Genomic DNA, 20,625 nt, shown 5'->3' with positions numbered 1-20,625 from the left:
TGATCCTTGGGCTGTAGAATAAATGTTGTGGTAGCAGGCATGTAGACCTCCATCAGCGCTCTTGGTTGATTATGTGCATTTTAAATGAATCTTTTCTTCTGAGTAGTAGGTCTCAATTCTGGGCTTAAAATATTCAGTGAACCATGCTGTAAACAGATGGGCTGTCATCCAGACTTTTATGTTTCATTTATGTAGTACAGGAAGAGTAAAAGAGTAAATTTAACTTAATTCTTTTTTTTTTTTTTTTTGAGACAGAGTCTCACTCTGTCACCCAGGCTGGAGTGTGGTGGCATGATATCGGCTCACTGCAACCTCCCTCTCCTGGGTTCAAATGATTCTCCTACCTCAGCCTCCTGAGTAGCTGGGACTACAGGTGCATACCACCACACCCAGCTAATTTTTTCTATTTTAGTAGAGACGGGGTTTCACTGTGTTGCGCAGGCTGGTCTCAAACTCCTGAGCTCTGGCAATCCTCCTGCTTCAGTCTCCCTAAGTACTAGGATTACAGGCATGAGCCACCACGCCCAGACAACTTAATTCCTTAGCTTAATTCTTAAGCCCCTGGGTTTTCAGACTGGCAAATGAGGATTGGCTTCAACTTGAAGTCATCAGCTTTATTAGGCCCTAACAGGAGAATCAGTCTATTATTTGAAGTTTTCAAACCAGGCATTGACTTCTCTTCACCTGCTATGAAAGTTGAAGATGGCATATGCTTCCAAAATTGGACTGTTTTGTCTATTGTTTACTGTAGAATAATAGTAAACTGGATAATTTGCAGGAGTTTCTACATCAGCTCTTGCTGCTTCACCTTAAACTTTTATGTTATGAACATGACTTCTTTCCTTAAACCTCATGAACAAACCTCTGTTGGCTTTCAAATTTCTGCAGCTTCCTCACCTCTTTCAGTCTTTATAGAATTGAACAGTTAGGACCTTGCTCTACATGCTGTGACTTAAGGGAAAGTTGTGGCTGATTTGATCTTCTATTCAGATCATTAAAGCTTTCTCTGTATCAGCAGTAAGACTGTTGCTTTCTTATCATTTGCATGTTTACCAGAGTAAAACTTTTTAATTTTCTTCAAGAACTTTTCCTTTGCATTCAAAACATGGCTACTATTTAGCTAAAAACTTCCAGCCTTTCGACATGCCTTCCTCATTAAGCTTAATCATTTCTACAGTTTGATTTAAAGTAAAAGCAATGCAACCCTTCCTTTCACTTGAACACTTAGAGGCCACTGTATGGTTATTAATTGGCCTAATTTGAATTTTCTTGGGCCTTAGGGTACAGGTAAGTCTGAGGAGAGAGAGACGGAGATGGGCGAATGACAAATTGGTGAAAGAGTCAAAACACATACATTTATTGATCAGGTTTGCAGTCTTATATGGATGCAGGTCATTGCACCCCAAAGCAATTACAATAGTAACATCAAAGATCACTAATCCCAGATCACAATAAAAGATGTAATAATAATGAGAAGTTTGAGCTATTGAGAATTACTAAAATGTGACACAGAGACACAAAATTAGCACATACTTTGGAAAACTTGCACTGATAGACTTCCTTGATGCAGGGCTGTCACCAACCTCTAATCTGTTTTAAAAATGCAACATCTGTGAAACATGATATGGTGAAGCACAATAAAAGGAGGAATGAGTACAGGTATGCCTACACTATCATTCATACTGAGAGATGCAAAGAGAAAAGCAGCCCAAAGTCCTTGAAAATAATTCATAAAGATGACTTAATTAAATAGAATATCAAGTTTAAGTAATGTGAGTTGGAATTCTGTTATTTCACTTGTTAGTTTAAAAAATTAAATATTATCTATCTATCTATCCATCCTCACACACACATATACATATATTTAAAAATAAAGCAACAGAAATGAAGAACTTGATAGGTGGGATTAACAAGAAGGTGAAATGGAGATAGCACATGAGAAAATGCTCAGTTTGAAGCATAGGAAGAAAACAGGTTGAAAAACACTGAGAAAACAATGTAAGAAAAGGTCTGACAAACATAGAAGCATAGTCCCATGAAGAAAGGAGATAATGAAGCAGAAGCAATGTTTGAGAAGGTAATTACCAAGAATTCAAACCATAGAAAGTAATGTTAAGGCAGATTATGGAACTAAAGGGGAAAGATAATCAACGAAGAAGAGTATCTAGAAGATAATACAGAAAGTTATCTTGAAAACAATGGAGTGAACAGAAATTTCTAAAGGGACAAAACAGATGTTATTCATAAAACAAAAAGAATTGTAAGTTGGACTGTATTAAAATTAAGAATATCTCACCTAATGACAACATGAAGACAACTGAAAAGCCAATTCAAAAGGGAGAGGATATTTGCTCAATCTAACTCGTGTGTATAAATAATTAAAGATCTACAAATCAATAAAAAATAGAAAGCAGTCATTATTCAAATGAGTAAATAACTTAAGTAGGCCCTTATTCAAGAGGATATCCATATTACAAATACATGTATTTTTAAATTGTTTAGCCTTATTATTCTGCAAGGTAATACAAATTGAAACTGTGAGATAGGGTTATCTACTTATCCAAATTACTAAAATAAAAGAAAAAGGAAAAAACCAATAGTTGACAAGGATTGAAAGCAACAGGAATTTTTATAGACAGTTGGTTGAAGTGAAAGTCCATACAAATCAATTTGAAAAATTGTTTCTCAGTATATACTAAAGCTGAACATATATAATAACTATAATCTAGAAATTCCATTCTGAGATACAGACCTACTTGAAATATATGCAATAAAAGTATTAACTAGAATGCAAGAATGTGCGTCACAGTATTTATTCATAATAGACACAAACTAGAAACAACCAATATCCATCAATAATATCATATAGTATATTCATACAAAAGTATATTATACAATAATAAACTAAGTACTGACTACTGACATAGCAACATGGATGAATCTTGAAAACACAAAAGTGAACAAAGGAGGTCATATACTAAATGATATACTGTGTTTCTTATACTAATTTTAAAACAAGTAAAACTTACTCATAATATTACCAGTGAGAAAGGTGATTAACTTTGAAGATACAGATAGGTGCAGTAATTAAGTAACTGAAAGAGGTTAAGGAAGGGCTTCTAGGGTGTTGCTAATTTGTGATCAGTATGGTGATTAACTGATGGGTTCATTTTATTAAAATTTATTTATGAGCTGTGTACTTTTGTATGTATGTATGTATGATAGCCTTCAGGTAAAAACAAAGTTTATTATGAGAAAAAAAATGTTATTCCTTGATTTTATAATTAGAACCATAAAGGATAACTTCCTCCAGAGTAAATTACAAAATATTTTGAAATAACAAGATTATTCAAACTCTACTGATACTCATTTTAAAAGTCTGGTTTATACCCTAGTTCTCAATCTGGGGCTGTGGGTTATGGGCAGTCATGGAGATATTATTACCTGTGGCATGTGAATTAATATGTAAATGGAGGGCACGGTGGCTCACCCCTGTAATCCCAGCACTTTGGGAGGCCGAGGCGGGCGGATCACGAGGTCAGCAGTTTGAGACCAGCCTGACTAACATGGCGAAACCCCATCTCTACTAAAAATACAAAAATTAGCTGGGCGTGGTGGCGTGTGCTTGTAGTCTCAGCTACTTGGGAGGCTGAGGCGGGAGAATCACTTGAACCCGGGAGGCAGAAGTTGCAGTAAGCTGAGATCGCGCCACTGCACTCCAGCCTAGGTGACAGAGCCAGATTCCACCTCAAAAAAAAAAAAAAAAAAAATGTATACGGAGTATTACCTCTAGTGAATGAATATATTTAATTCATGTTATTTTTTAATGCATTGAGAATTTACTGCGATTAATGTAAACTTACTTAAAATGTTTAAATTTATAGTAGTTTTTTTCTATTACGTATTTTGTCAATCAATAGTTACCAAAAATAATATCATACTACAGATGTTTATGAATGATTTTCACTTTAAAAAAGTTTCCCCATACATGAACAAAGATTGGAATCAATGGCTTAGATAATGTATTTGGATATAGATCTCTAAACTAATGATCTTTTAAATTTCCTTTTGTTTGTATGATTATCTAATTAAGAAAATACATATTTCAAATGACATAAGCAATCAACATGTTTTAGGTTGATACATCTTTAAAAACAGGCTCTGCTTCAATATCCACAGAGAAATATATTGAGAATAAGATGCAAAAGTGCAGGGATTTCAACTTGTCACTGGATGATCAATCTCCCTGAATACTATTTAAGTGTTATCAGATAACAGATGTTTAGTGTTTGACAGAGCTAAATTGTTAACTGGTGAAATAGATATCAATAATTCTAATATTTCTTATGTGGCTCACAATAGAATCTGTGCTGGTTTCAGAATCTCTGAAATAGTGACCAGGGTGTATTAGCCACAGAATACTGAATATAGCCTTTCCTTGTGCTATTGGCATTGTTAGTCACATTTCATGCCAAAGAAATGCTCATATCCTAGGCAAGGAATTTTCAAGAGCACATAATATGATAATGCCTATAGCATACTTTATTCCTTCCACGTGTTACTCTTGCAGACCATCACACTTGTAGTCTTTTACTCATCTGAATACTTCAAAAACTCAAAGATTAAGAAAAGTGGTAACTTTGTCTTAGGCAATAATAAACCACTTATGAATTATTGCTAAGTATATGCTGTAAACATGTGTGATTTTGTAACAAAATAAAAAAATATGCTTGCATTACATAATCTTATAGTAGTGTTTCTCTTAGGAATATTACTCTCTAAGGAGTATTATTTTCTTACTTAATCATCTGTTTGTAAATAATACTTACAATAATAATGCCACTATTTGCCAAACACTTTACATGCATCATTTCTAATCCACAGGATGAAATATTAAAGTTTACCATATTATTGATTTTTAAAAGTATATAAATTAAGTACTGGCCTTAAAAAATTATATAACTTCTAAGTGCTTGAGATTGGAATTACATTCAAATCTCTCAGTCCAAAGCCTAAATTTATTTTATTACATCTATTCCCTCACCTTTTTGTAACAATGGTTGAGTATATTAAGTCCTGCAAGTACAACTTTCAACAGAATCATTTCTTTTCTTTCCAAATGAATGAAAATGATTTACTTTTTCTTCAACTCAGTACTGATATGTAAGATAGCAGTTTTATGACTCAAAAATATTTCTTGCTGCTTCCCAGTTAAAACTCAATTCGGTTATAATCAAAGCAATTGCCAAAAGTGAGTTGGTGGAGGCCTAGGTACGTACATATAGAGAAATACATATACAGAAGCAAAGATGCCATTTTAAAATGCAGCTCCATCACTTTTCAGAAAGTTTTGCAAAAACATTGTTGCCTACAGAAAAGCATTAAATAAGAAGGATGAATGACTAGACTAGTAACAGAGGATGCGGATAGTAAATTAAATGATAGTTATTTGCTAATATTCTTACATACTGGGAAGAGGACATGAGGATTTCCACTTTCAATCAAATATATAAGCAGCTAAACTCAAATTTAAACACAGATGTATATATTGTGGGTATACAGATCCATTTTTCCAAACAGGACATAAACGAACAAGAAGAACTACTTTTATATGCAAGAAATTTAGCACTAATTTGATCAGCATTCGTTGTATTAATTAACTCAAGGAATTTGCAGCAAGAAAATAACCAGTCCTTGCAAATGATTTCGACACCATAAATCTTGTTCTGTGAAAATTAGAGGGAAAGTTCAGGAAATGAAACTCAGTATCAAATTTTGTCAAGAATAAGAAAAAGGGCAGGATATTGCCACTTAAATGTACATAACAATTTCACCAACTGAGGTAACATGGCAATGATGAAAAGTGATGACCAATCACTTTTGGAATTGTTCGTTTGTTAGATATCACAAAACTACTAATTCAATATTGTATGAGCCATAAACAAGCTGTTCCAACTTTTGAACAAACCCCTGCTTCCCTAACCCTGCCACTGCCCACACTGGATCTCTTATACTTGCTGACATAAAACCTTCCATCTGAGTTGCTCCCCTGCTGTCTCCTTCTTCCCTCTTGATCTAATACCTTCCCTGAATCCGGCCTTTTGTCAGATAGTTCTCTGCTGGATTCCTCACCAGGATGCTTGCAGCAAACCTCTCTCTAATAGTGCCCTCGTGTAAATTAAAAGAAACATCTTACCAATAAATCATGGTTATTTACTGCTCAGATAGCACTATTTGTAAGTAAATCACATCACGGGGGAGAGTGGCTTTCATAGATTGGGTCTGGTGCCCTGATCATAATTTTTCCTTACGTGAAATGCATCCAGGAATCCAAAAGAATTGCTAAAACTCAAATTATTTGTGTTGAAGCATATAAGAAACAATCTTGAAATTTTGGTCATTTATTGATTTGCTTAGAAAATACCTGATCTCTAGCTCTTGGTAGTAGTAGTAATTGTTGATGTAAACATAAATATAATAATAATGGTAATTTTTTTAAAAAAGCTACTTCCCTTTAATGAGTGCCTACCTTGTGCAAGAATAAGAATACAGATAATTAAGCCACATTTTGTATATGAGAAAACCCAGTGTGAGAGAAGTAAAGCAACATTCAGAAAATCTCAAAGAAAGCCTAAATGTATCTGGTTCATAAACTGTCTTAATTATTCTATGATGATAATGAACAAATAGTTAAGGGATGGAGTAATGCGTGGAAATTGAAACTAGGGTAATTGAAACCAGGGTAACTAAGTAATAGGTGGAGGTAACTCTTCTCTCTATTGACCATATTCCATTTTTGGTCTTTCTACAGCAAGTGCCATATATTTCAGGAGAATGCTCTTGCCATTCCCTGTAGTGCTTGATGCTGTGCCCCAAAATAGATTAAACTAACTGCTGATGCAAACAAGATGTACAGCCCAACCTCTTGCTCACCAGCAGAAGTGTTTAATAATGGGTCTCAAACTATATTTTTGAAAGGCACATTGACAAAACATCAGCTGTAGTGATGTTTTAAAAAGTTAAATCATTTTTTTTAATTTTCTATGTTAGTGCTTCTAATTACATCATTTTTAAGCATCTTTATGAGGAAACCTGAAAAGTCATTTATTAAGAAAGCAATAAATTCAATTTAACTAGTCAATTTGAATTCCTCCTTAATTGAATTTGATAAAATGTATAAATAAATACTTTCCTTGGAGAGACAACACAATTGCATGATATAAACATTGTATCACCAAGTATGCTTGTGTGCTTGTACAGCAATAACTCCATTCTTCAGTATTTATTCCCCAAACTACATTTAACTATTGCAATAGGCTTCATTAGACGGCTTTGCTTCCATTCTATTTTCTGCTCTCATTTTCACCTTTTGTTCTACTCCACATATATCTGAGTACCAGTCTTTCCATTTCACTTCCCTAAAACACTTTAATGGCACTGGATTTCCAATTGGATGATTACAACTCCTTAACATAGCATAAAAAAATCCCTGAGATTAGGCCCTGGCCAGCTTTTCCAGTTTCATGCACCATGATATAATACATATCAGAGACTATAAGAGGAAACAATGGATAAAGTTTGGACTCCCACACAATTGATATTTTGCTTCTGTTCCTTTGCTCATGTTCAGTCCTTATGTCCATCTCAGCTACAGTTAAAAGAAAACCTATTCAAAAACACCAAGCCCAAATTGTCTAATCTAAATTATTAATATTTATGCTTTAAATAATAGGAAATTAATTTATGTACATTAATCCAGAGGCAGAGCACTTTCTTAAGTTGATTGTTCATGACTGCTCTTTTGTGAGAGTGAAAAAGAATGCTTCCTGAAAGGCTCATGCAAACCTTCTGATATGGTTTGACTGTATCCCCACCCAAATCTCATCTTGAATTTTAGTTCCCATAATCCCCACATGTTCTAGGGGGGACCCAATGGGAGGTAATTGAATCATGGAGGTGGTTTTTTCCTGTGCTATTCTCATGATAGTGGAAACATCTCATGAGATCTGACGGTTTTATAAAGGGCAGTTCCCCTGCACATGCTCTCCTGCCTGCCACCATGTAAGATGTGCCTTTGTTCCTCCTTCACCTTCCATCATGATTGTGAGTCCTCCCTAGCCATGTGGAACTGTAAGTACTTTATACCTCTTTTTCTTTATCAATTACCAGGTCTTGGATATTTCTTCATAACAGTATGAAAATGAACTAATACACTTTCCTTGAAATTATTTAGTCAGAATTAGGTTACATGTCCTCTTCTAAGCCAATTGTTCACAAGGAAGACAGGGCCCTTACATCATTCAGGCCTACCTGTTACTCTGTGTTTAATTATCAAATGATATTGGTGTTCCTTAATGTGGAAAAGCATAATTGATATCAGGAACTCAATATTTATGCATAGCTTTACTTGTTTAAATTTTTTTTAAAATCCATTCCTCTATGAAAATCATTAACATCTTAACAAATAAAACTAATTGAGATTTGCATCTAGCTCAAAGGTTAGGTAGATATTGTTTTGACATTTCTGTTAAGCATGGATGCAGATCCTCATGGCCCAGCAACCTCTGACTGAAATATGCATCATTGATAAAAGGGTCAACAACAACAAAAAATAACATAAATAAAAAACAAGAATGAGAAACAATGCATAATGTTCAGTAGTATAGAACACATATCCTGTTGGATCCAAAGGCACAGTGAAAAGTCTCTCTCAGCACTGAAGGGGGTTCCTTGGTCACCCAATAGAGCAGTCCAAGCTTCTAGCATCTGTGGTTAACTTTGGTCCATTTTTCCTTTGTGGCCATATCTGGGAGGGGCATTATGACACTTTCCCCTTCCAAAGGAATCAAAGTGTTAGCATTCTCTTTGATTTTGAGGTAAATTTAGGGAATTGGAGATTGCCTTAGGAATTAAATATCTCAGGTTCTAGTCTGTGATATTTAGATTTATTCATTTCAATGTGGTTATCTTAAAAACCTCAATAGGCTTCCAATATATTTGCTTTGGGTTTATTTGGTTGGCTAGAAATCCATCCAAAGATTATATTTATATGTAGCTTTGAAGTGTAGGAATTTCTGTTGCCTCACAGCAAGCTTTTGTACACTAATCACTCTCTAGTTCACAAAGCGATGGCTTTAAACTGGGATAAATTAAAACCTGGAATATGATTCTGTCCTTTAGTCTGAATCCCAGAGACTTCTTCAGTAGAAATAATTTCTCAAAAATTACCTAGAGATGTTTTTAAGAAACAATGCCTAATCCACTTTCCGAAATAAATTAATTAAATAAGAATTTCAGGGGCTGGCAACAAAGCATAATTATACTTTAAAAAGCAATAAGCAGCCAAAGTTGAAATCACTGTGTTAACCAGAGGTATTGCAAGCGGTTTAAGAGTTTAGATTTATCTTTTACTTATCTCAGAGGATAAGTAATTTTTCCTTTGAGAATTCTTCTATATTTCCACCTCAGAATTATCAGATCTTAAATGTGTATTACAGACTATTTTCCACAATGCAAACAATCAAATTATCAATCTTGTAGTCAATTTGGATAGCAGTGACAGGGAGAAATGTCATCTATTATTAAAACCATCCTTTTGTTGGTTCCTTGTGTCCTGAACTTGGGTCTATCTTGAAAAATTTTATTGACGGCCATTAGAATTAATCAACACACTGCTACATGCTGATATTTTTCTAACAAGTTCTTGAAGATATTGCTCTTATTTCAAATGTAGAATGTCATAATTTAACCAAATATTGATTTTTTTCTTTTCAGTTTTCTACCCAAGAACGGTAGCCTTTCAGGAATTCAACTCTACACATTAAGGTGTATCAACACCAGAATCCAGTCCTGGTACGAGATTTTTAAATAATCCTCTCAGTTGTAAATCAGAAAAATTATTAGTTTGGTGCAAAAGTAATTGCCATTAAAAGTAATGGGAAAAATGCAATTACCTTTGCACCAAACATAAATCTGGTTAACTTAGGTAGAAAAGGTTTTTAGTAGATGGATAATTGGTAGTTCACAAAATCTATGAGAATCCTGGGGAGTTGCCGTCAGACAGGCACAAAAGAAGGCGAGGCTCAAGAAGGATCTTGCCCCTGGAACAACCTATGGAATGTGATATTGCTGGTGCCATGACCACTGATTATCTGTGAATTAGGCAACATGTATTTGGGGGTTTCCAATTCTTGTTTCCCTTTCCAGTGGTCCCGGTTATGTCCTGCCTTTAACATTTTCTGATGTCATTGCCCTTCTTTCTCCTTAGGAAAAAAAAAAAAGTGTCTGGGAAAGATCTGCTGTAAATAATTAATTGCAGTGATGGTTCTGGATTACTCTACTTCAGCTGTACCAGTTAAAACATTGAAATACTTTTTCACCAGTTGAGTTAAATAATCACTGTCCAAGCACCCTAACTATCCTACCAGCGCCTAAGCTGCTCCAGATCCCATAATGCCCCACTGCTAAATACATGATGGTTCACTGGTCAGGGATCCTTAGGATCCTGTTCTGAAAAGCATTCCTTTGAAAGGATCAGAGCTTAGGCTTTACCAAGGGATAAATATTTTGAATAATACTCCTGCTCTCATTTGATTGAACTTTTGGCATTAAGGGCTTTATATTAGGTTCATAAATTATCCAGGATAACTCAGACTGTAAGTGCTGGCCCAGGATTTGAAATCTAGCAGTCTCATTCCAGAGGCAAAGCCCTTAAAATTGTTTTGATTTATTTCAGACAAGTTTACCTCCAATTAAGTGATTTCCTTCATAATGTTCCCAAATGAAGAGGTGGGTGGTGTTGGGGAGAACAGAGAAAGGACTCAGGAAGGGTCCTAGTGACCCTAAATCAGTCCTATTGTGCACATGCACAGTGTCCAAGGCTGACCCTGCCACGACTGGGTATCCTCAGGACAAGCACACATTTGGCAGCTGTTTTAAAATTCTTACTTATTGAGTTCCATGTTTCATATTTGAATATAAAAGAAACAAATCAATAGTAACAAAAATAACCATCAGTTATTGAATCATCTCAGTTTAAACTAGTGGAGTACCTGCAAATTAAGACATGAAAATAAAACAGAAATATACTGTTCCATTATAATGAAATCAATAAATAAAATAAATAGTTTTCTTTTTGCATCTTTAATTTCTAGGAGTTGGGTAGGGTAGGGAGGGGATCTCCTTGATTCAAATAAAGAATTAGCAGTGAAGAATAACAATCTCTCTGACAAGTAGAAAAAGTATCCCACTAACGGGATAATTTTCTTCACAGGAGAATAGGTGGGTCCGATAGTTGTTTTAGATTTACTGCCTCCCTTGGTCTGAAAAGAATATTAACAATAGAGTTAAAGCCCAATACGTCATAGGAGAAACTTTAAAAATGGCATGTAGAAGCTTAAGGCAAAATATGTTTACTTCTTAATGTACTGAGCATAGGAGACATGGTGAATTTAAACTTCTAAGACAGAGGAATTATATCCAACCATATAGGCCTCCCTGAGACTTGGGGTGATGAAAGGCATGCATGGAATATAATAAAAGGAGGATGAATCAGGTTTTTCAAAGAAGGATTATGTAAAGCAATCCAAGGTTTTATAGAAATGTAGGCAACTGAGAGTGAAAATATGCTGAAAAGCATTTGGAAAAATTGAGAGGGATCACCAGAATGTATATTTTTATGCAGGTTAAACATATGCCACTCAAACAGGCACACACAGAAAATGTTGATTATATTTTTTAGTACATATCAACAAACTGGTCCACATATAGGCTCATGTAGAACTACAGAATTTCTATTTTCTCTGGAAGTCCATTTTCTCTGAAAAAGAGGGCCCTGTATTTGGCAACAAATAGGAATACAATTGGATGGTTCCAGAAATGGAAAAATGTCTAATTTTTAAAGCTTACCAAAATCTATACATGAATGCTTAAATATCTCCAGAAAATAGATTTATAAGAAAATAAGAAAATATTTCAAATCCATTAATATAACATGAGAATCCTTGCAAAAATGTAGTGTTTGCTGATAACACCAGTATAAACCAGCCCATATTATAAATATGCTGATATCTAAAAACTTAGAGAAAAGTGATGATGTATTAGTCCATTTTCACTGATAAAGATATACCCGAGACTCAGCAATTTACAAAAGAAAGAGGTTTATTGGACTTATGGTTCCACATGGCTGGGGAGGCCTCATAATCATGGCAGAAGGCAAGGAGGAGCAAGTCACATCTTACATGGACGGCAGCAGGCAAAGAGAGAGTTTGTGCAGAGAAACTCTCGTTTTTGAAAGCGTCAGATCTTGTGAGACCCATTCACTATCATGAGAACAGCATGGGAAAGACCCGCCCCCATGATTCAGTCATCTCCTACTGGTTCCCTCCCACAACACAAGGGAATTATGGGAGCTAAAAAATGAGATTTGGGTGGGAACAAGAGCAGACTATATCGGATGATAATAACTTAATAATCAATTTGTGATAACAGCAAAATTAAAGCCATGACCACAATTGCATATATGTGGTTATTTTATCCTGCACTAAAAGAAAGATAATCTACCTGAATTCTGAATACTGTGAATTAAAAATATATATATTTCACTATATTTCTAGCACTCTCCAAGAAAGATATAATGTCTGTCTCTTGTCATGAACTATCTGGCATTAGTAGAGGTAAATTTAGTTTTGTGGCAAAGTTATATTTCATCAATATTTCCCAGCACTTAGGCAAAACATGCTTGAATATCATGTCTTGCACTGATTTCACTCTTACAAAACAAATGATAATTTGGTTTATCAATATTGCCTTATTAGAGGACTGGCTCAAGATGATGGATGAAGCACACTAACTAGGAAAGTGGGTATTCTGAACAAGTGATGCAAACATTTCTAGTCATGGGAGGCTGTTCGTTTCTCCTAATAATATAAATAATATTATCACTTGCCTAATTCCAGTGTAAATAAACTTTGCAGCTCTGAAAGAAATAGTGCATAAAATAACCCAAATATATGGAAAATAAATAAATAAGGCAAGAGTGGCTCTAACGAATACAAAGCTGGCACTGTAAAATGAGCAACAGTCAAATCATCAAGAGTCTAGAGACAGACCAAAAATTGTATTTTAGAAGCTTGCATCTAAAACCAAAGGTTAAATAATAGATTTTAAAATACATAATATTTGGGAAATTAGTTATACATGATTTGTTGAAGGAGGGATTAATCCATGAATTATATGAAGAGAAGTTTCAGATGATTTAAATAACTACTTGAAAAAAAAGAAAACAAACTATAACACATTATAAAGAAAACCAAGAAGTCACAAAGAGGAAAGGAGAATGATAGCTCTAAACACTTTATTTTTTTATTTATTTATTTTTTTGAGACGGAGTCTCGCTCTGTCACCCAGGCTGGAGTGCAGTGGCCGGATCTCAGCTCACTGCAAGCTCCGCCTCCCGGGTTCACGCCATTCTCCTGCCTCAGCCTCCCGAGTAGCTGGGACTACAGGCACCTGCCACCTCGCCCGGCTAGTTTTTTCTTTTTTTGTATTTTTTAGTAGAGACGGGGTTTCACCGCGTTAGCCAGGATGGTCTCGATCTCCTGACCTCGTGATCCACCCATCTTGGCCTCCCAAAGTGCTGGGATTACAGGCTTGAGCCACTGCGCCCAGCCAGCTCTAAATACTTTAAACGAGGGGGTGGTATTTGAAAATATTACAAAACAGACAATAGATGGACTGAAGAAATTATTTCCAATATATATAAAAGGAAAACTTTTAATACAACTGACATGATAAAATTAATATGAATTGATTAAAAAAGGACAAATAAATGAAAACAAATAGATAAGAGCTATAATAGGTCATAGTAGAATTGGAAATGAAAATATCAAATAAATATATGAGATATTCAACAATAATAAGAAAATGCAAATTAAAATGATATATAAACACAAATATAAAAGTCAATTCTTCTTATTCCTGGTAAATATCTATGCCATGGAAGACTTAACAATGAAGTAAGGAACACAGGCATACATAGTATTATAAATAACACATGTTTAAGGAACCACCAGCAAAAGCAGCTGATTCTAAGTTAGGCATGTATATTGCAGTAAAAGGAGGTAACATTTTAAGTGAGAATGATTTAAGGGCAATTCTATAGTCCTAAATAACAATGAAAAGGTGTTTGGGGAAAAGTTAATTGCTATAACTGCATAGATTGTTATATGAAACTATAGACAAACACCCCCAAAGATCTGAAGAAGATTGTTGTATCTCATATGTCAAAATGGTCCTAAGGAAGGAATGAGATTGAGGAAAACACATTAAAGGGCTATATTCAAAGCTCCACAAATATTTCCTCTTCTATACATAGTCATTCATTAGATAGTGGTATCTTTATCTGTTGTATTAGTCATTTCTCATTCTGCTCATAAAGACATACCTGAGCCTGAGTAATTTATAAAAGAATGAGGCTTAATTGACTCACAGTTCTTCAGGGTTGGGGAGGCCCCAGGAAACTTACAATTATGGCAGAAGGGGAAGTAAACATGTCCTTCTTCACATGGTGGCAGTAAGGAGAGGTGCTGAGCGAAGGAGGTGCAAAGTCCCTTATAAAACCATCAGATCCTGTGAGAACTCACTCACTATAATGAGGACAGTATGAAGGTAACCACCCCCATGATTCAATTATCTCTCACCAGGTCCCTCCCAAGACACGTGGGGATAAGGGGAACTATGATTCAAGATGAGATTTGGGTGGGGATATCAAATCATATCTTCTGTGTTGCATTAACCTCTATGAACTTCTAAAATGCATGGGAAATACTGTGTTTTTATGCCTATGATACCACCCCCTCTACTGCTTTTAGAGAGAATGATCATTAGCCTTCCTAATATTCTTAGAAGAGTTAACACAAAGTACCACTGTTTTAAAGATAGCAATACTTTTAATATTTTTATACTTCTATTATACTCAGAAATAACTTTATAAAACCTTTATTATAGCATTTTCACATTACTTGGCATGTTTCTTAAATGAACATTTCAATATATTATATTACATATGGCATATTCCTCAAATATTGTTCCCTTTCCTCTTCTCCAGAACTTGTGTTCTAAAATCCAGAGTAGCAGCAAGACTATTATTTTCACTACTGGCAAAAAATATATACTGTGCCAATATCACAAGCATACAGGCAGCTATGTATCTGCGTAACATTTCAATTCATCTAGGATTACTTGTTTTTTCAACTTTAAAATATATAATGCAAAAGTTGTACTAATGAAAGTAGAGAGCAGAATGGTGCTCACCTAAGATTACTTATTATCATGTTAAAAGGACTCTATAGTCATATTTGCCTAGTTCAAAGCATATATTTAATTTTATGTTTTTGTATTTTGAGTAAAAAAACATTAAGCAAAGTGCTTTTGAGCTGTCAATCTATGCTTAGCAGGCAAAGTGGGGACACAATGTTAAAACAATATCATTTTACTTTAATTCAATTACTTAATTTGGTGCTTTAGTGACTTTACTTAATGGAAATAATGTCTCACCTTGCTTTGCTTTATTTTGGTAGTAATAAAAATAACAGAGACTTTTCTTTGTCCAGAGTGAAAAATAGTGTAAAATACCCATTTTCTTTTAAAAACCAGCAGAAAAAGAGCCATAAAATTTAAAAATTTATAAAACTTAACCAAACAGATGAGTTTAATTATCTTAAACTTAAAACGATTTGTTAAAAAATAAGAATTCATGTTTTCTTTTTGTGTATGGATAATTGCCCTCTAACTAGAAAAATAAAACACAGGTATTTTGCAATCTTAACTATTCTGAAAACAAAACACACATCTATGAAGAAGGTAGATGTTTATCATCAAGGCATTGACTGTACAGTTAAAAGCAGATAAAAGAACAGTAATAATTGTGCTAACTTTTCTCACCCCTTATTCTTTTATGTGGGGGAAGGGTTGCGTGTGGTATATTTGAGGAAGGCAGAGAGAGAGAATAAGGGTAGAATGCAAATCATGACAAACAAGATAAAAATAGAAAAGTGTCAGGATAAGATGGTTTATGTTTGGGATTCAAATTTCTGAATTTAAATTGCGGATAGACCTGAATATATGTCAAGTTGAACTATCCTGCCTCTTTTTATTCCCCAGTCCCCTCATCTATACATGTATTATGATAAGAACTGAAGCCAATTACTTGATATTTAGCAATGTTTTGTATTGTCAGGAATCTTATTTTATTTCACTAAGCAGTTTGTAATGCTTTAAGGTAATTCTGATTTTAAATAGTCCGTAGTATAGCGTGCTCATAAAATATTCAATGTGGATGATTGTTACGCCCTATCAACAAATGGTAAAATATAGCCTGTGATCATGTCCATAAAAACAAGCATGTACCTTATAAATTATTGTTACTATTATTTTATTTTTAAACTAGAAGTTGATTGGACTCTCTTCCATTCAGACTGGTCATTTACGCAAGCAAGTGTATTACATATTGTGCTCCCGGGATACTGGCCTTTGGATAGTGTTTTTTTTTTATTCACTGTTTTCTAAATAGCCAATGTGCAATTCAGTCTTTCCACTAATATTCACATTTGTTTTCTCCAATTTTGATTATCTGTCTCTCTTCCACTAATGTATTCAAATCTGCTCTGTTTTGAAGCCGAGAAGAAGTGTCATTTCATAAACATTCTCTGACTGTGCCTGTTCAGGGTGATTTTCTCTCTCTCTTCTCAGGCACAGTTCTTAAGATTTTGAACACAGTTCTTAAGATCATCTTGGCATATAAGTTTCACTAGTCTATTGCACATCCTATATTGGTCCCTTAGTACTTTTATATTTCTGTTATTTGGTTGTCACTGACTTTTTTTGCGCAAGCCAGACTATTATTCTGTCCAAACTACAATTTCTTTGGGGAAATCAACCATGGTTTATAGTTGTTTTGCAATTCCCAAAGCCTACTCCTGATTACGGAGTAGGTGCTTTATTAAAAAAAGTATACTCATGTTGAATAAAATATAATGACTAATAATAATTTAGGGCATATGTCTACTTTCAAATCTTGATCTTTATTTCTCTAGTAAGGAATTAAGATGACTTGCTCACATCTTATCTAATTGGCAGCACAGATGGACTGTTTCTGGAGGAAGAACATTACCAAAAGAGCAAAAAACATTACCTAGTCACAGTATGACCTATGTTTGAGTCCAGTCAGAGCAAATTATTTCTCTCGCTTTCTCCTAAATAGGGAACTGCTGTCTCCCTGCTTACTGGAACATCCACTTGGTAATATTCTACTCTCTGTAGAGCTAACATGCCTAAAAATAATCTCTTGATCCCAGTCACAAATTACTCCACTTTCAATCTTTTAGATTCCAGTAAATGACATGCTCATATTTATAATTCCTCGGTCCTAAGCCTTAGGAGTCATCACACAGTCCTAACATCAAAAACCTCTAAATAAATCTTCAAAATGTTAAGTAGAACCACTTGAAATTCTCTTTTTATAAATAAAAAATAGTTAAATGCTAGCCATGTCATGGTTTACCCTGATGCATCTAGAATCAGACTTCCCATCACCTTCAATATTCCCAAGATAGTCCCAGACATCATCATCTCTTAGAAAAAAATATTAACTGCTTTATTGGGATATAATTCATGTACAACACTGTTTACCCATTTGGAAGTGAACAATTTATTGTTTTTCATTATATTCACAGAGTTGGGCAATCATCACTGGATTCTAATTTGGAATGTTTTTGTCACCCCCAAAAGAAACACATACAATTTACTGGTCACTCCTCATTCCTCTCCACCCTCTTCCTCATGCCTAGCAACCACTAATCTACTTTCTGCTACAGATTTGCCTATTCTGTGCACTTCATATCAATGAAATCATACAATATGTGATCTTTTGTTTCTAGCTTCTTTCACTTAGCAAAAAGTTTTCAAGGTTCATCTAGGTTATTTCATGTATCAGAACTTCATTCCTTTTTATTGCTGAATATTCAAGAATATGCATATACCATTTTAATTTATCCCTTCATTGGTTAATGAACTTTTTAGTTGTTTCTGCCTTTTGGCTATTATGAGTAATGCTCGTACAAACTTTAATTCATGTACAAGATTTTGCATGTACATATATTTTCATTTGTCTTGGATATAGACCTAGGGGTAGAAATGCTAAGTAACATAGTAAATATATGTTGAACTTATTGGGAAACTGCCACGTTGTTTTCAAAGTGGCTGTACCACTTCACATTTCCATAAGCTATGTATGAGAGCACCATTTTTTTCACATCTTTGACAACACTTATTATTGTCTATATTTTATATTTTTTTCACCATAGCAGGTATGAAATCTTATCTCACTGCTGTTCTGATTTTCATCTTCCTAATAACTAGTGATAGTGAGTACCTTTTTCTGTGCTTATCAGCCATTCTTCTTTGGAGAAAGGCCTGTTCCAGTCCTTCATTAATTTTTAATTACACGGTTGTGTTTCTTTTTACATGCTGGGTATAAAGTCTTTGTCAAAGAAATTATCTGCAATTTTCTTACATTCTGTGGATTCACATCACTTTCTTGACAGTGCCATTTGCAGCACAAAAGTTTTTTATTTTTATGGAGGCCAAATTATTTTATTTCGTTTCATTTTTTGGTTGGGCTTTTCTGTCTGTAAAGGGTTTGCTTCACCCAAGGTCACGAAGATTTACTTCTAAATTTTCTTCTAAGAGTTGTACAGTTTTAGTTCTTACAATTAAGTCTATAATCTCTATGACCCATTTAGAGTTAATTTTTGTGCAAAGTGTGGATACAAAGTTGGATCCTTCAAAATGGGATTCAACTATCCCATTATCTCAGCATCGTTTGTTGAAAAGATTATTCTTTCCCCCATTGAATTATCTCAGCAACATGTCAAAAAAAATCAACTAGCCATAAAAATAAGTTTTACTTCTGGACATTCAATTACATTCCATTGTTACATATGTCTACCCTTTTTTTGCCAATACCATACAGCTTTGTAGTAAGTTTTGAAATTGGGAAGTGTAGGTCTGTCTGCTTTGTTTTCTTTCAAGATTATTCTGGCAACTTTGAAACTCTTGTGTTTCCATACGAATTTTAGGATTAGCCTGTGGCTTTCTGAAAATAATCAAGCTGGGGTTTTTATAGGGACTGCATTGAATCTGTGGGTCAATTTGGGATCTGCCATCATTATCTTTTACATGGACTTTTTAATGCCCTCCCAAATGATCTCACTTTAGTCCTTGTCCCCCAAATCTCTTTTGCACATAGAACCCAAGTGATTATTTGAAAACTTAAGTCAGATCATCTCATCATCTCACTCCTCTGCTTACAAATCTCCAATGCCTTTCTGTTTCATTCAGAATTAAATCTAAAGTCCTTACCAAGGTTCTATGGTCTCACATTTACTTTTCCCCTGCTATTACTCTGATTCCATATTTTACAATGTCCCCTTTCACTCACTCATTTCAACTACACATAACTTATCATCAATCATCCCATGCATGATCCACTTCAGATAATGTTATACTCTCTTTGTTCACTCTACCTATATTGTTCTATCTATAGACCTTTCACTTCCTTCAGGTCTCAGGTATAATGTCATATTATTGGACCCATGATCTTATACATAGAGGCATACCCATTTGATAGTCCTTAGTAAGTGGAAAAAACCATACATTTACTTAATACCTACCATGTGTCTGATACAATGTTAGGTACTCTAAAAGTGTTTGTTAATCTTTCAGAGATAAATAATTAAGGCTTTATGCAATTTAATTTTTCTGTCATTCCTACATGGAGGAAATATAGAGTGAACATTCAAACTGAGATCTGCCTTGATCTCCTAATTTAAAAGATAATTTCTCCATCAACTTTAATTTCTGATCTTTCTCTTCAGAGCACTTACCACTGCCTAATGTATCATATATACCATATAATATTATATATATTTTCTAAGTATAATCTTCTCCCAATATAATGTAAGTTTCATGAAAACAAGAATTTGGTTATGTTCAGTATTTTATTCTCAGTTCTTAGAAGAGTGCCTGTCACATATGAAATATTCAATAAATGTCTGTTGAAAGATTAAGCATATATCTTAAAATATCTAATGGCTACAGATAAAATGGCCAAATTTAGCCAAATTATCCATTAGATAATGGTACATGCAAATAACACATAATTAAAACTTTTCTTGTCCTTTTATGTTCAATATTTCATATTATTCAATCAGTATGTATACTATAAAGGACATGCCAAATGATTTTGGAGGCAGACTAACATAACTCATTCTTAATTGAATGACCCTTTTTAAAATCTTATTTTCAACAAGTCAAAAATACTAGTGTCTTGTAATCATTACCAGTCCTGGCAAGCAATAAAATTTAGATAGCCATGATCTAAAATGAGATAATCACTGACATCTTATAAATAGCATTTTAAACTAAAAAGCCAAAAAGGATTTAACTTGTTCACAATTCTATTTTTAACTCTGAGTGATGTGGAACGTGCCGCTGGACAAGTCATTTATCTTTTCTAACCTTAGGTTGTGTTTCTTTAAAACAAAGCTAATACAACTTGGTGCTATG

At 34.3% G+C, this 20,625-nt stretch overlaps 1 protein-coding gene across 1 annotated transcript in view; it reads right to left on the bottom strand.

Annotated features, from left to right (window-relative positions):
* The window catches only part of CNBD1 (cyclic nucleotide binding domain containing 1), a 785,154-nt gene that overhangs the window by 260,873 nt on the left and 503,656 nt on the right, over positions 1 to 20,625 (bottom strand). The gene's annotated exons all lie outside the window — the stretch shown is intronic.

The sequence above is a fragment of the Macaca fascicularis genome, chromosome 8, assembly GCF_037993035.2.
Source record: "Macaca fascicularis isolate 582-1 chromosome 8, T2T-MFA8v1.1".
NCBI classification, from domain to species: domain Eukaryota; kingdom Metazoa; phylum Chordata; class Mammalia; order Primates; family Cercopithecidae; genus Macaca; species Macaca fascicularis.
This window is presented reverse-complemented; position numbering and strand designations above follow the sequence as displayed.